This window comes from Tursiops truncatus, chromosome 17 (assembly GCF_011762595.2).
Source record: "Tursiops truncatus isolate mTurTru1 chromosome 17, mTurTru1.mat.Y, whole genome shotgun sequence".
In the NCBI taxonomy this organism is placed as follows: Eukaryota; Metazoa; Chordata; class Mammalia; order Artiodactyla; family Delphinidae; genus Tursiops; species Tursiops truncatus.
Window position 1 is genome coordinate 68,299,589 of NC_047050.1, and position 17,464 is coordinate 68,317,052.

General features: G+C 45.0%; 1 long non-coding RNA gene across 17 annotated transcripts in view; it reads left to right on the forward strand.

Annotated features, from left to right (window-relative positions):
* The first annotated feature begins 370 nt into the window (after positions 1 to 370).
* Positions 371 to 17,464, forward strand: part of LOC109549449 (uncharacterized) — a 167,831-nt gene continuing 150,737 nt past the window's right edge. For 16 of the 17 annotated variants that reach the window (XR_012327419.1, XR_012327421.1, XR_012327423.1 and 13 more), the window contains exons 1-2: positions 371 to 463; positions 4,558 to 4,741. This is a non-coding gene — a long non-coding RNA (uncharacterized lncRNA). Of the gene's footprint in view, positions 464 to 1,321; positions 1,415 to 4,557; positions 4,742 to 17,464 lie in introns of those variants that run through there. The other variant, XR_012327412.1, reaches the window with a different exon arrangement.

Sequence of the window (17,464 nt, forward strand, 5' to 3'; positions counted from 1 at the left end):
CAAGTAAGGCTTCTTAAACGTTTTACGATGCCCTTTAAATATGGCCGAGAAGTAACAAAAAGCCTCTGTTTTGTTAGGGCGGGCCAGGCTTACGCTGCAGGCCCAGCACCTCAGTCTGTGCCTCACGCCACACCTGGTAACTCTCCAGGGCATCTGTCCTCTCTGCAGTGATGCCCTGATCCAGGCTGCCGCAGTCCCGGACGCCGCCACCATCTCAACCCACGGCTCCCAAGGCAGCGGGAAGGGGGCGGGGTAGAGTGGGAGAAGACCATGACGCAGCTATAATTTCCCCTCGTACCCCATTGGCCGGGGCTGGTCACATGGGCATCAGCTTGTACTGCAAAGGCTGCTGGGAACTGTAGTCTTTCCACGTGTCTAGGAAGTGGAAAAGGAACTAGGATTCGGAGTATGTTTGGCTTTGGCTACGCCCCAGCCTCCTGACGTTCAAGTCATGATTTCTGAGGTACTTTTGCTTTATAAGTCTCCACTGTGGACTTGCTTTTTACACTTGGTTTATTGTTTTTGTTTTTTCTCCTTTTCTTTAGTCGTGTCCCCTCCTCTTTCCCCCTCCCTACACCCCCGAAGCCTTACTGGTTAGGAGAGTCAGCATCACTCCTTACCCTTGGGTTTCGCCCGCTGTGAGACTGTAGGGTGGGAAATCCGGGAGACGAAAGGTACTGCCTTCCGATGCAGCCAAAGGAATTGCTCTTCCGTAATTACAGCTAGAAGGCCTGTCTTGTAGAGATGAATGCTGTGAAAAGGCATAGGGTGTGGATAATTAAGGGTCTTGGTTAGGGGCGGAAACCTGTTGCCTCAGAGAGATAAATTAAGGAACGCTGGTCGATACAAGTAGCAGATGACCCCTTTTTTTTTTTTTGCGGTACGCGGGCCTCTCACTGTTTAGGCCTCTCCCGTTGCGGAGCACAGGCTCCGGACGCGCAGGCCCAGCCGCCATGGCTCACGGGCCCAGCCGCTCCGCGGCATGTGGGATCTTCCCAGACCGGGGCAGGAACCCGTGTCCCCTGCCTCGGCAGGTGGACTCTCAACCACTGCGCCACCAGGGAAGTCCCCCAGTGCTTTTCTTTAGTAATTCATTAATCCATTTTTTAAAAAAAATAATTAATTTTTGTCTGTGTTGGGTCTTCATTTCCGTGCGAGGGCTTTCTCTAGTTGCAGAGAGCTGGGGCCACTCTTCATCGCGGTGCGCGGGCCTTTCACTGTTGCGGCCTCTCTTTTTGCGGGGCATAGGCTCCAGACGCGCAGGCCCAGTAGTCGTGGCTCACGGGCCTAGTTGCTCCGCGGTATGTGGGATCCTCCCAGACGGGGGTTCGAACCCGTGTCCCCTGCATTGGCAGGCACATTCTCAACCACTGCGCCACCAGGGAAGCCTACGTGACCCTCTTTATGTCTCTAAGTAAGTGCAGTCTCATTGGTGTTTCGGGGAACGTGGTGGTGTAAGCGTTTTCTCAGGGGCTGGTCCTTTGTTGGTACTGGGGTGGCGGTCGACCGTCCTGGATCCTTTCCATGGAGCTCGGAACGTGTTGGTTCAGCGTTTACTAGCACTTGCTGTGTGCACAATGAAATAGGACAAGAGAGAAACTACATTTACTGGAGCATCTTTTATGGGCTGCGAATATACACCCCAAGCTGCTCTGTTCCTTTTTTTTTTTTTTGCGGTACGTGGGCCTCTCTCACTGTTGTGGCCTCTCCCGTTGTGGAGCACCGGCTCCGGACGCGCAGGCCCAGCGGCCATGGCTCACGGGCCCAGCCGCTCCACGGGGAACGAACCCGTGTCCCCTGCATCGGCAGGTGGACTCTCAACCACTGCGCTACCAGGGAAGCCCTGTTCTGTTCCCTTTGAGGACCATAGGCTGAAAGAGGAGACTAAGTTTCTTGCTGAGGAAACTCATATTCCACGTTCTAACCCCGTCTGCCATCTTAGGTCTTGTGGAGGAAGGTGCAGAAAAGACTGGTCTCCATGACATCCACCTAGGAGGAGGTTGAGGTGTTTGATATAATTGTTTATTAAGAAGCGAGAAGAACAATTTCTGGTCAGAAAAGCTAGTGAAATTTGAGGGCAGGAATTCTGTTATTTATTGAGCATTTGTAAACTGAGCCCATAGTAGCAATTCAATGTGTATGTGTTTTTTGTTTGTTTGTTTTCGCGGTACGCGGGCCTCTCACTGCTGTGGCTTCTCCCGCTGCGGAGCACAGGCTCCGGACGCGCAGGCTCAGCGGCCATGGCTCACGGGCCCAGCCACTCCGCGGCATGTGGGATCTTCCCGGACCGGGGCACGAACCCGTGTCCCCTCCATCGGCAGGCAGACTCGCAACCACTGCGCCACCAGGGAAGCCCTGTATGTGTTTTTCTGAACGCAGATATTTACTTTTTTTTTTTCCAAAATTATTTATTGAACATCTACTATGTTCCAGGCACTGTTCTAGGTTTTGGGGATGAAAAGCTGAACAAGAGAATTGCACCATCATGTCCCCTCGGTCCACCTCTGATTTCAGCTGTCCATGTGGTGGACAGTCTCTTGCAAGTCCCGGCTTGCCTCAGACTGCCAGTGTGCTTCCTATGACTCCAGTTGTGGGGTTTTCTGGTTTTTTTCCAAAACAGCGGGAACTTCTTTGTCCCATGAACAGGTGCAGCCAGAAGTGTTAACACCCCTGGGAGCAGCCCTCAACAGGGGGGTGGGAGCTGGTAGATAAAGCCTGCAGCTTCCTGTCTCTCAGGAGATGATTCTGGGAGGCCTTCTGTAACTCTTAAGTCCTCGTGAAGTGGAGTTCTTGTTATCAACATCGACCTTAGTAATGCGTGCTTATATTGACTTTTTTTTCTTCCTCACTATCCCCAGTCTCTTGCTTCTGCTTCCTGGTATCACATTGTAGAATAAACGATAGGCTCGCCACCCTGGTCTCAGCTCTGCTTCTAGGGAAACCAAGCCCTGAAGGAGCCTACATTCTAGGGCAGCACTGTCCAAAAGAAATACAGTGTGAGCCACATACACAATCAAAAAACTTCTAGTAGGCACATTAATAAAAGTAAAGAGAAACAGGTAAAGTTAATTCTAATAGTATATTTAATCTAATATACTCAGAAAACTATCATTTCAACATGTAATCAATATAAAAAATTATATTTATTAATAAGATACTGTGTATTCTTTTTTTCTGTAGTAAATCTTTAAAATTCAATGTGTAATTTACACTTATGGCGCATCTCATAACGATGAATGCTGAAGTTTCATTGGAAATACATGATTTGTATTTCGATTTCATAAAATTTATAGTTGAAAAGTAGTTTTCCTTATGCTAGTTTTTCTAAACACACTTAAAGTTGTCCAATAACTAAATCAAGTTTCCACTTCTAAATTGAAATTAATTGAAATAAAATAAAATATTCGGATCCTTAGTAGTACTAGCCTCATTTCAGATGCCCAGTAGCCACATGTAGCTACTGTATAGACAGACAATACACAAAATAAAAGAGTAACACATATGCTAGGTTAGGTGGTGATAAATGCTAGGGAGAAAAATAAATGCAGGGAAGGGACTTACTACTATTGGGATGATGACGGTTACCATTTTTAGTTAGGGTTACCAGACTTAGCAAATAAAAATACAGGACATCTAATTAGATTGGCATTTCAGATAAACAACAGATAATTTTATTTAACTATATTTTTTTTATTGAAGTATAGTTGATTTACAATATTATATTAGTTTCAGGTGTGCAACATATTGATTCAATATTTTTATAAATTATACTCTATTTAAAGTTATTGTAAAATAATGGCTATATTCCCTGTGCTGTACAATACATCCTTGTAGCTTATTTTATACACAGTAGTTTTTACCTTTTTAATCCCCTACCCCTATATTGCCACTCCCCCTCCCCTCTCCCTACTGGTAATCACTAGTTTGTTCTCTATATCTGTGAGTCTGTTTCTGTTTTTGTTATACTCACTAGTTTTATTTTTTAGATTCCACATGTAAGTGATAAGATACAGTATTTGTCTTTCTCTATCTGACTTACTTCACTAATACCTTCCAGACCCATCCATGTGGTTGTAAATGGCAAATTTTCATTCTTTTTTATGGCTGAGTAATATTCCATTGTGTGTGTGTGTGTGTGTGTGTGTGTGTGTGTGTGTATGTGTGTATATATATATAAATATATAAATATATATATATAAATATATATATATATATATATATACCATATCTTCTTTATCCATTTATCTAGCAACAGAACATTTTAAAGTATAAGTCTGCCCTATGCAAAAATGTCCCAGATATTGCATGGGACATTGTCATACTAAAAAGTTACTCTTTGTTTATCTGAGCATCCTGTACTTTATCTGGCAACCCTAAATGGGTGGCCAGCAGATACCTCGCTGAGAAGGTCTCTTTGAATGTTGACACGGGGGAGGCAAGGGCATGAGTCACATGGGTATCTGGGAGAGCAGGTGGAAGGGACAAATGCAAGGGTCTTCAGTGGGCACATTTTTGGTTGAGCAGAGGGTTGACATGGTACCACTTATATTTGAACAGGATCTCTGGAGCTGCTATGTTGAGAACAGCATGAAGGGGCCAACAGCATAAGCTGGGAGAGACAGGAGGCTACTGCAGTAGTCCAGGCTAGAGGTGATGGTGGCTTGGACCAGAAGGGGGTCGGATTCTGGATGTATTCTGAAGGCAGAGTCGGCTGCATTTACTGATTGGATAAGCGTGAGAGGTAAGTCAAGGACTCCTAGATATGTGCCCTCCACCTGGAAGGATGGAGTTTTCATGTACAGAGATAGGGAGCAAGGTTGAACATTAGGGGAGGGGCAGAGCTCAACAGTTTGTTTTGGACACGGTAAGCTGGAGGTGCCTGTTAGACACTCAAGTGGAGATGCTGAGTCAGCCAGCTGGAGCTCAGGTGAGACAGCTGGCTGGAGTTAAGTTGAGAGATGGAATTCAAAGCCATGAACCTGGATGAGATCTGCAGGGGAGTGAGTCTGAGTCAGAAAGAGGAAAGATCCATGGGCTGAGCCCTGGGTCACCTCAAAAGTATTCTAATCCTCTCACCAAGCCCAAGAGTTTGGGCCTGTGAGAATTTCCATTTTCTTTTCTTTTTTTTTTTTTTAAACGTTTTCTCTTATATCGGAGTATAGCCAATTAACAATGTTGTGATAGTTGCAAGTGCACAGCAGAGCGACCCAGAGAATTTCCATTTTCATGGAGGAAGGATTTGAGGCTTGGAGAAGGGAAGGAGTCTGCGAAAGCCAGAGGCAGAGCTGGATGAACTTTCCTATTGGTCTCTGTTTCCTTCTTTCCCCATCCCTTCTCTGCATACATAAGCCAGAATGAGCTTTTTATTTTTCAATTATTTTTAGATTGTTTAAAATATTTGAATACACAGAGTGTGAAAGTCGCCATTTTAATGATTTTAAAGTGTTTAATTTAGTGGCATTTAGTCCATTCACAGTGTTGTGTGACCATCATCACTCTTTAGTTCCAGAACATTTTCATCACCCCAAAAAGGAAACTCTGTATCTCCAGTCACTCCCCATCCCCTCTCCCCCTGGCAACCACTAAGCTGCTTTCTGTGTCTATGGACTTGCCTATTCGGGGTCTTTCCTATGAATGAAATCATACAGTACGTCTTTCTTGGTGTGTGTCTGGCATGTATTAGTACTTCATTCTTGTTTACGGCCAAACAATAGCCCACTGTACGGATATACCACGTTTTGTTTTGCCATCATGCAGTGATGGACATTTGGGTTGTTTCCACCAGCCAGAATGACTTTTTCAAACAGAAGTCAGATGATGTTATTGTCTTCTCTCCCCCCCGCGACCCTCCCATAGCTCCCGATCACACTTGGGACCAAATGCAAGTCCTTACCGAAACCCTAGTGGCCTCACCTCCTCTGGCCTCTGCCTGCCTCCCCACCCCCGATCACTGTTAGCCCCATCAGGGCAGCACTGGCCTCTGGGAAGCTCCTTGCACACACCAAAAGCCTCTTCTGTACCTTTGTGCTTGCTTGCTTTGCACCCTCCTCCCCAGATAGCCCCCCGCTCCAATCTCTACTAAAATATACTCCCCTGCCCCCCATGTAAAACTCCACCTCCGGCTCTTTTTTTTTTTTTAAATAAATTTATTTATTTATTTTTGGCTGCGTTGGGTCTTTGTTCCTGCGTGCGGGCTTTCTCTAGTTGTGGTGAGCGGGGGCTACTCTTTGTTGCTGTGCACGGGCCTCTCATTGCAGTGGATTCTCTTGTTGCGGAGCACGGGCTCTAGGTGCGCGGGCTTCAGTAATTGTGGCACGTGGGCTCAGTAGTTGTGGCTCATGGGGCTCTAGGCATGTGGGCTTCAGTAGTTGTGGCGCACAGGCTTAGTTGCTCTGCAGCATGTGGGATCTTCCCGGACCAGGGCTTGAACCCGTGTGCCTTGCAGTGGCAGGCGGATTCTTAACCACTGTGCCACCAGGGAAGTCCCCACCTCTGGCTCTTTATTTTGCTTTTTCTCTTCAGAACATGTATTACTACCTGGTTTTATATTACCGTCATCCCTAGGTGTCATGGGGATTGGTTCCAGGACCAGTTGCAGACACCAAAATCCGCAGATTCTCAAATCCCATCGTTGGCCTTCCGAGTCTGCGGACTTGGCATCAGCAGATACAGAGGGCCAGCTTTATTTATTGAAAAAAATCTGTGGCCCTGTGCAGTTCAAACCCATGTTGTTCAAGGGTCAACTGTATATATAAATACATATAATTGTATATTGTAGATGTAATATATTATTATATTGTTCTTCTGTAGAATATTTTTTTCACTAGGATGGAAGCTGTTGTTCCATGTCCTACAGCACTGTACCCTGGGACTTAGGATAGATGTCACTGGCATGAATACTGCCGAGGACTGAGGTTTGCTCATTTGCTGACTCCACTTTTCATGAGAGGTTCTAGCATCGAAAACTTGCATGGGGCCTGGACACTTAGATTCTCCGTGGAGCCCTGGCCCTGAAAAGGAGGAGCAGGAGAAAGAGCTTCTTCCTGTCCTTGAGGAATTTGTAAACTAGCTATACACAACTTGCAAGTAGAGAAAAATTCAAAGCCAGAGAAGGACTGACTAGGATGGGGAGGGGTGATGCAGCAGAGGTTCCCATCCAGGCTGCAGAGCTCCTGGCCCAGGAGGCTCACACGCTGGGCTGAGGCCAAATTTCGGTCACTTGCTAGCTGTGTGGCCTAGAGGAAGGCATTGAACCTCTCTGAGCTGCTGGTTTGCGGTAAGTGCAAAAGAGACAATGGGTGGGCAAATTGTTTATTAATAGTAAGCAGATCAATGCTAATTATTTTCATTGTTTATATCTGAGTTTCTTCTTGATGCTGAATAGCAAAGTTTGGGTTCTTTGGGTGCAAGCAACAGAAACAGGACTCTGGCTTCCTTAAATAAAAAAGGGCTTTATTGCAAGGATACTGAGGAGTTCTCAGAAGTGGAGAAAGGCTGCAGAACCAGGACTCTAAAACGATAAAGACTGTTTCAGCTCTAGGGATTTGGGTAAAACTTGAGCCCATGAAAAGGCTTGGTGGAATCTACTCCGCCTCTATTCGAGGAAGAGAGCCTCTGACTGGCTTGGCTCAGGCTCAGTGCCTACCTGCTGGGTAGGGGGAGGAAGGTCACCTTGATTGACAGGCCCACCAAGAGCCGTGAAAGGGATGGTTCCTCAAATGGAAACTGAGGCTTTTTATCGGGAAAGGGAGCAATAGCTGTTGGGTAGGGAAAAGAGATATCGATTAAAATAATCAAAGCCCAGCATTTCCTGTGTACCTGGCCTTGTGCAGGGCTCTGTGGGGAGCTGAAGCAAAGCAAGTCTTGATGCTGAGGGTTTTTGATTTTTATTGCACGTAGAGGGAGTCAGACTGGGGGTTTCTAAACTTGGATATTCTTTAATTCCACAGTGCGTTAGGTCTGCCTGTTTGCTTAAAGTTCCCTCTTTGCAATTCACACGATTAATTAGGCGTCTGGCCTTGTGTGGTTCAGGGTGAGAACATGGTGTTAGCTCTCCCGACCCTGCCACGCCGCCCCCTTGCCCCCAGTTCCTTCAGAGAGAGGATTCTCTGCAGAGCTGGCTGGCTGCTGCCTGCTGTCCTGTTCTCTCCTGGCTCAGGAGCTGCCTGGCGTCAGAAGCCACTTGTGAGTCATCCCTGTGTCGTCTCACCTCGGGACGATGGTGACTAGTTGGTGCCTTTTCATGTTTCAGGGCACATCCTGAGGTGAAAGCAAAGGGAAAGGACATGGGTGCCTTCCCGTTTCCTTTGGGCTTACACATCCTTTGCCCAGCTATTAAAACGTTAACAAACGTTTATGGTTGCTTTTATGGTTAGGAAATGAATCCAGTCTCATTATGGTGAACTTAAAAAAAAAAGAAATCAAGTATTATCCTTCATCCCATCACGGTCCTACCATGCAGTGACATCATTTTGGGGCCTATCTTTTGTCATTCTACTTCAGTGCACATACATACCAAGACATATAAAATATATGGCATTCTTTCTAATTACTTGACACATTGCAGTTTTTCTAATTTATAGATATTAGTTAATATTTATTATTATTACTATTAATAAATTCTGGTGTTTATAGAGTCATTTGCCATTGGACCCTCAACATTGCTTTCTCAGTTTGGTTGAACGAAGGAAGAAATGCACTGTTAATTTGCATCGTCAGGATGGGAAATGAAAACTGAGGCCCGACAGTGTGATGGTTAAGAGCTTGACTTCTGCAGTAATAATCTCTAACGTTTATAAAGCCTTTCCTCTGTGTCAGGTACTATTCTAAGCACTCTTTTATACTAAGTCATCTATTCACAGTGAGCAGTGAGGGAGGGAGGATGATGAGGAGGAAAAACCACGCCTGTGTTTCTCCTTTACTCTCTCACTCACTGGTACTTCTGACGCCAGATGTGTGGGTGTTCCACACCCAGCAACCCGCTGACACCCGTTGGGTGTCCTCTAGTTCAGTGCAGTTCTGACACTAACCAGAGTTAGCGCAGACTCCACAGGTTAAGGGCTCAGTCCCACCAGACTGTCCCCACCCCACTCAATGCCTGTTGCGAATCCAGGCTGTCATCTGTGCTTCTGACCAACTGGCTATAAATCAGATGTTCCCATGACCCCCTCTTTGGGTTCAGTCATTTGCTAGAACAGCTCACAGAGCTCAAGGAAACACTTACGTTTACTGGTTTATTATATGATAAAGGATATGATCAAGGACACAGGTGAGCAGCCAGATGAAGAGGTACATAGGCAAGGTCTGGAAGGGTCCCAGGCCCGGGAGCGTCTATCTTGGTGGAGTTGAGGTGTCCTACCCACCCATGTGCTAACCCATGTTAGCACATGGGTTCACTGACCAGGAAACTCCTCGAATCCCACATTTTGGGGATTTTTGTGGAGGCTTCATCACATAAGCATGACTGATCATTAAGTCAGTCTCCAGCCCCTCTCCCCTTCCATGGAGAAGGGGCTGAAAGTTCCAAACTTCTAATCATGGCTTTGTCTTTCTGGTGACCAGCCCCCGTCCTGAAGTTATCCAAGAGCCCACCAAGAATCACCCCATTAAACAAAAGACATTCCTGTCACCCAGGAAATTCCAAGGGATTTAGGAGCTCTGTGTCAGGAACTAGGGTCAAAGGCCAAATATTAGAACAAAAGATGCTCCTACTGTTCTTATCACTTAGGAAATTCCAAGGGTCTTAGCTCGGTGCCAGGAGCCAGGGACAGAGATCAGTATGTATATTTTCTGTTATTTCACATTGAAGCACACAGAGGTCACATAACTTGCCCAAGGTCACAGAGCTGCTGAGCAGCAGGACTTGGCCGTGAACCTGGCCGCCTGGCTTAGGTGGCCGTGCTGTGCTGTGCTGGCTCTCCAGAGGATGGGGCTTCACGAGGGTGGGACTGTGTTTCATCCACTGTTCCATCCCCCAGTGTCTCCCACAGATGCCCGTTAAACATTTGTTGAATAGGTAGGTTGGTTTTGAATCCTGGCTCTACCTCTTCCAACCTATGTGAGTTTGGGGTCTTTTCTTAACCACTCTGAGAAATTGGCAGAATCCAGGGGCAAGTTCTTTCCTCTTTCCCTTCAAAATGTGTTCTGAATCCAATCCCTTCTCACCACCCTCATCCTGTCATCTTGGACCAAGCCATGGTCTTCCTCACCAGGACTTTTTTTTTTTTTCTTTTTTGTTGTACGCGGGCCTCTCACTGCTGTGGCTTCTCCCGTTGCGGAGCACAGGCTCCGGATGCACAGGCTCAGCGGCCATGGCTCACGGGCCCAGCCGCTCCGCGGCATGTGGGCTCTTCCCAGACCGGGGCACGAACCCGTGTCCCCTGCATCAGCAGACGGACTGTCAACCATGGCGTCACCAGGCAAGCCCCACCAGGACTTTTTTTTTGAATTTTATTTTATTTATTTTTTATACAGCAGGTTCTTATTAGTTATCTATTTTATCCATATTAGTGTATACATGTCAATCACAATCTCCCAATTCATCCCACCACCACCCCCACCCCCCGCCACTTTCTCCCCTTGGTGTCCATACGTTTGTTCTCTACATCTCTGTCTCTGTTTCTGCCTTGCAAACAGGTTCATCTGTACCATTTTTCTAGGTTCCACATATATGCGTTAATATACAATACATGTTTTTCTCTTTCTGACTTACTTCACTCTGTATGACAGTCTCTAGATCCATCCACGTCTCTACAAATGGCCCAATTTTGCTCCTTTTTATGGCTGAGTAATATTCCATTGTATATATGTACCACATCTTCTTTATCCATTCATCTGTTGATGGGCATTTAGGTTGCATCCATGACCTGGCTATTGTAAATAGTGCTGCAATGAACATTGGGGTGCATATGTCTTTTTGAATTATGGTTTTCTCAGGGTATATGTCCAGTAGTGGGATTGCTGGGTCCTATGGTAGTTCTATTTTTAGTTTTGTAAGGAACCTCCATACTGTTCTCCATAGTGGCTGTATCAATTTACATTCCCACCAGCAGTGCAGGAGGGCTCCATTTTCTCCACACCCTCTCCAGCACTTGTTGTCTGTAGCTTTTCTGCTGATGCCCACGCTGACTCTCACCAGGACCTTTGCTAGGGCCTCGTAGTTAACCTCCCTACTCCAACCCTTGCCATAGTCTACTCTTTACCCAGCAGTCTGAGTAATTTCTGAGACCACAACAAAGATCCTATCTCCCCCTTCCCCAATCCTCTCATAACTTCTTATCACGCTTGGAATAAAGTACAGGCCCACAGGGTCTTTCATGACCTCACTTCTCCCTCCCCAAGCTACCCCATCTTCCTTGCTCATGTTCTCTGATGGCATAGACTTTTCCTTGGACACAGCCTGCTTCTGTTTCAGAGCCTTTGCACATACTGTACATTAACTCATGTCAGTGTAAGCATGGAGCACCACTGGGCTGTTAACACAGGTAACCTGGGTGGAGTGGAGCGGGGAGGGAGGATCATTGATGTTTTCTCTGTGGGTCGCCGTGTTGTGTAAGTGGTTTTGGTGAGCATGCCTTAATTTTGCAGTTTTAAAGAGGAATTTAATAAAGAGGGAAGAAGTCCCTTTTCACAGCCTCCATTTCTCTTGGCTGTGGACACATGCTTTAGACCCCTTTATGGGCAAGCTTCTTGGCTTTCTGTTTCCTCCTCATCTCCCGCTTCCTCCAAAAACCACTACAGTCATGTTTCTCAGCCGCATTGCTGTTCTCGAAGCCTTACCAACTACTGCCTTTTGATTAGGCCAAGGGCCCTTTTCTGGTTCTGATCTCTCGACTTCTCAGCAGAATTCAGTACTGTCGACCACTCCCTCATTAAAATTAAAAAAAAATTTAATTGTGGCAAAATATATGTAACAAAATATACCATATTAACCATTTTTATGTGTATAGTTCAGTAATGTTACATATATTCTCATTGTTGGATAACCCATCTCCAGAGCTTTCTTCATCTTGCAAAACTGAAACTCTATATCCATTAAATAACAACTACTCATTCCCTTCCCTTGCTGCCCCAGGTAGCCATCGTTCTGCTTTCTGTCTCTCTAGAATTTGACTACTACTCTAGCGACCTCATATAAGTGGAATCCTGCAATATTTGTCATCTTGTGACTGGCTTCTTTCACTTAGCGTAATGTCCTCAAGGGTCATCCATGTAGCAGTGTGTGTCAGAATTCTCTTCCTTTGTAGTGCTGAGTATTATTCCAGTGTGTGTATACACCACAGCTTGTTTACCCATCCATGCATCGATGCATGACACTTGGGTTGCTTCCACCTTTTGGCTGTTGTGAATGCTGCCGCTATGAACACGGGTGCACAATATCTCTGAGCACTGCCTTCTTAGAAATGTGGTTTCTTGCCCTTAGAGACAAGATGGTGGAGTAGAAGGACTTGAGCTCACCTCCTCTCATGAAAACACCAAAAATCCCAACTAACTGCTGAACAACTGTTGACTAAAAAGACTGGAACCTGCTGAAAAAGATACTCTGCATCCAAAGACAAAGAAGAAGCCACAATAAGACAGTAGGAGGGGCGCTTTCGTGATATAATCAAATCCCATATGTGCCAGGGGGGCGACCCACCAGCTGGAAAATAATTATATTGCAGAGGTTCTCCCACAGGAGTGAGAGCTCTGAGCCCCACACCAGGCTCCCCAGCCTGGGGGTCTGGCATGGGGGGGAGGAGCCCCGGAGCATCTGGCTTTGAAGGCCAGCGGGGCTCGAGTGCAGGAGCTCCACAGGACTGGGGAAGACAGACTCCACTCTTGGAGGGTGCACACAAGGTTTCTCATGCATTGGAACCCAGGTCAAAGCAGTGACTGTATAGGACCCTGGGCCAGACCTTCCTGCGGGTCTTGGAGGGTCTCCTAGGGAGATGGGGGTCAGCTGTGGCTGACTGTCGGGGCAGGGACACTGCTGGCGGAGGCCCCAGAGAATATTCATTGGTGTGAGCTCTCCTGGAGGTCACCCTTTTGGCACTGAGACCTGGCCTCACCCAACGGTCGGCCGGCTCCAGGGCTGGGACGCCTCAGACCAAACAACCAACAGGGTGGGAACACAGCCCTAGCCATCAGCAGACAGGCTGCCTAACGTTGTCCTGAGTGTGCAGCTGCCTCTAAACATACCCTGTGACACGGCTGAGCCCACCACAGGGACAACACCCAGCTCCACCCGCCAGTGGACAGGTATCAGAAGCAAAAAAACTACAGACCTGCAGCCTGAGAAATAGAGATCACAAACACAGAAAGTCAGACAACATGAGACGGCAGAGATATGTTCCAGACAAAGGAACAAGATAAAATTCCAGAAGAACTACTAAGTGAAGTGGAGATAGGCAATCTGCCTGAAAAAGAATTCAGAGGAATGATAGTAAAGATGATCCAAGATCTCCGAAAAAGAAGGGAGGCACAGACTGAGAAGATACAAGAAATGTTTAACAAAGAGCTAGAAAATTTAAAGAATGAACAAAGAGAGATGGACGATACAATAATTGGAATGAAAAATACACTAGAAGGAATCAATAGAAGAAAAAATGAGGTAGAAGAACGAATAAGTGAGCTGAAAGACATATTGCTGGAAATCATTGTTGCGGATCAGAATAATGAAATGCTGTTTCGTCTGTTTCTTCTTTGTCTCTGCCTCTTCCTTCTCCTCTTTTTCCCGACAAGTTTGGTATCATTATTACCCTCTTTTACATACAAGGAAACTGAGGCACAGCATGATTAGGTAACTTGCTCCAAGTCACATAGCTTGAAAGTAGGAGCTGGGACATATGACTCAACATCAAAAAAACAAATAACCTGATTTTAAAAATGGGCAGAAGACCGGAATAGACCTTTTTCCAAAGAAGAAATGCAGATGGCCAACAGGCACATGAAAAGATGCTCAACATCGCTGATCATCAGGGAAATGCAAATCAAAACAACAATGAGATATCACCTCACACCTGTCAGAATGGCCATCATCAAAAAGAACACATATAACATGCTGGAGAGGGTGTGGAGAAATGGGAACTCTCACGTCCTATTGGTGGGAATGTACATTGGTGCAGCCACTGTGGCAAACAGTATGGAGGTTTTTTAAAAATCTAAAAATAGAGCTACTATATGACCCAACAATTCCACTCCTGGGTATATGTTTGAAAAAAACAAAAACACTAATTTGAAAAGATACATGCACCGCAGTGTTCATAGCAGCATTATTTACAATTGCCAAGATGTGGAAGCAACCTAAGTGTCCACCAATAGATGAATGGATAAAAAGGATGTGGTATATATATACAACAGAATACTACTCAGCCATAAAAAAGAATGAAATTTTACCATTTGCAGCAACATGATTGGATTTGGAGGGTGTTATGCTAAGTGAAATAAGTAGAGGAAGACAGATACTGTATGATGTCACTTACATGTGGAATCTAAAAAAGATAACAGACTAGTGAATACAGCAAAAAAGAAGCAGATTCGCAGATATAGAGAACAAATTAGTCATTACCAGTGGGAAGAGGGAAAGGGGGAGGGACAATACAGAGGTAGAGTAAGAGGTACAAAGTATTATGTATAAAATAAGCTACAAGGATATATTGTACACAGAGAGAATCTAGCCAGTATTTTATAATAGCTATAAATGGAGCATAATCTTTAAAAATTGCGAATCACTATATTGTACACCTGTAACTTATATAAAGTTGTATGTCAACTATACTTCAATAAAAAAAAAACCTCTTAAAAAATCTCTTAATAAAAAAAGAAAGTGGGAGCTGGGATTTAAAGTTAGGTAGTCTGTCTACAGAGCCCCTGTTCCTAACCATTAAGTTCTCCTTTCTCTCAAAATCTGTATCTCCTACCCAGTTCTCTCCCTGAATTGCTGTTGTTTAAGCCACCCGATCTATGGTATTTTGTTATGGCAGCCCGAGCTGACTAATACACTTGGATATGTCCAGGTGGCTTATTTATGACTTGGGGTGTGTTCTGAAAAGTTGAACATCCGTTCTGATTGGTTGGCTTCTGTGCTCTTCCAGTTGTAAAATATTCTGAGTATTACCCCTGCATGTAATTATAGGCTAACTGGCCTTACCCACCCCACCCCTGTGACAGTGATCTTACTGAGGACAAAAACTATTCTTACTCATGTATGTTTCCCAGGGCCCCAATAAATGTTTATTGAATGACCGATTCCATCTTATTCTTCCTCCACAAACAAAAAGGTCTTTCTTTTGAAGGACATAAAGTCCTAGGTATCCCTATGTGGTTTACTATCTCTGTCCTCACCCTTGCCTTGATTTTCTTGGTGTGTTTATTGGTATGATTATGGGTAGGGCTAGCCCTGGGCAGAGGGTCCTGCCCCACATTGAAAATGTGGCCTGAGGAGCTAAGCCACAGGATCTGGATGGAGGAAACTCAGATGTCATCATGCATGCAAGTGCCTGCGCTGTGTGCATTGCAGTCAACTTCTGTGTAATGGTGAGAGAACTGGGGGCTTTAGAAGGTAGAAAAACATTTAAATATGAAAGAAAACCTTATTCTTCTAGCGTAGTGGGGTGGAATAATAGAGGGACTACAGACTCTAGCATCAGAAGATCTGAATTTGGGTCCGGATTCTATTACTTAACAAGTCTAAGTTAGTTATTATCAATACTTACTAAACTACATTGTTTACATGAGCATCCGCTTTTTGTGTTGTAGGTTCTACGGGTTTTGACAAATATGGAATGACTTGTACCCACCATTGCAGTATCACACAGAATAATTTCTCTGCCCTAAGAATCACCAATTCTTCACCTATTCATCCCCATCTCTCCCCAAACCCCTGACAACCACTGATCTTTGTGCGTACACTTTAAATGCACAGTGTTCCTGCCAACTAGCAAATGCCTCGTTCTCGGTGCTGGAAATCTTATTTCCTTCTAATCCCCCCACCCTGGGGGAGAATATGCAATTAGGCCCGGAGAGTTTGTTCTTCTCCCAGGGGCATTCATTGCTTTGCCTCCCCATTGTAAGACTACAGTAGAATAATAATGTCGATCCTGCAGGGTTGTTATAAGGATTACATATACGAAAAATGAAAACGTCTCCAGATGTTAACTATCACTGGTGTCTCTAATTTTGATTTTGGGTAGCTCCATCAGAGAGAAGTTAGTATTTATTTTAATATGCAAAAGGCTTTGCTAAGCAAATGTAGGGACTGCAGGGAAATGTTTAACTTAGAGAATGAGCTTTTAAGAAACAATTAGCAACTGCCACTTGTGGATTAATGTGCCACCCAACTGGGCTATTCCCCCAGGCTTAGTCCTCATCTCCCATTCTCCTCCTACTCTGTCATCAGCGAACACAATTATCTTTCATGGCTTCTCTCATTTCTTGTTGGATACATTCCAAATCTGTCTGGCGTACTATCCTGTCACCTGAGTCCTGGTCAGTATCTTTGACTGTTTGCTGGGAAGTTCCACGCAATGTCCTGCCTTCACATCAGTTCAGAAAGGTGGGCTCCTCTGAGGATGTAGAGAAATTGAAACACTTGTGCATTGTTGGTGGGAATGCAAAACAGTGCAGCTGCTATGGAAAACAGTATGACAGTTCCTCAAAAAATTAAAAAAATAGAGTTACCATATGATCCAGTAATTCCCCTTCTGGGCATATAACCAAAAGAGCTGCAAGAGGGTCTTGAAGAGATATTTGCACAACCATATTCATTGCAGCATTATTCACAATAGCCAAAAGGTGGAAGCAAGCCATATGTCCATTGGCTGGTGAAGGATAAACAAATTGTGGGATACAAAAACAACAGAATATTATTCAGCCTTAAAAAGGAAGGAAATTCTGACACACACTACAACATAGATAAACCTTGAAGACATCATGCTAAGTGAAAAAAGCCAGACACGAAAGGATAAATACTGTATGACACCACTTGTATGAGATTTTCAGAGAAACAGAAAGCAGAATAGTGGTTCCCAGGGGCTTCCTGGGGGAGGGGGAAATAAGGAATTGTTGTTGAATGGGTATACAGTTTCAGTTTTGTGAGATGAAGAATTTCTGGTTAGCAGTGTGAATATGCTTAACGCTACTGAACTGAATACTTAAAGATGGTTAAGATGGTAAATTTTATGTTATATGTATTTTATCACAATTAGAACAGCTAAAAACCTAGCTCCTGGGACTTCTCTGGTGATCCAGTGGTTAAGACTCCACGCTTCCAGTGCAGGGGGTGCGGTTTCAGTCCCTGGTCGGGGAGCTAAGATCCCACATGCCGTGTGGCACAGCCACAAAAACAAAAAGCAAAATATGAAAAACAAACAAACAAAAAACCTAGCTCCTGATCTCAGCTCAAAAGAGACACATCCTAGCTTAGGGAGAGGGGTGGAGGGTAGTGGTTATTGGTGTGGGACCTGGTGCTGGACTGCTGAGTTTT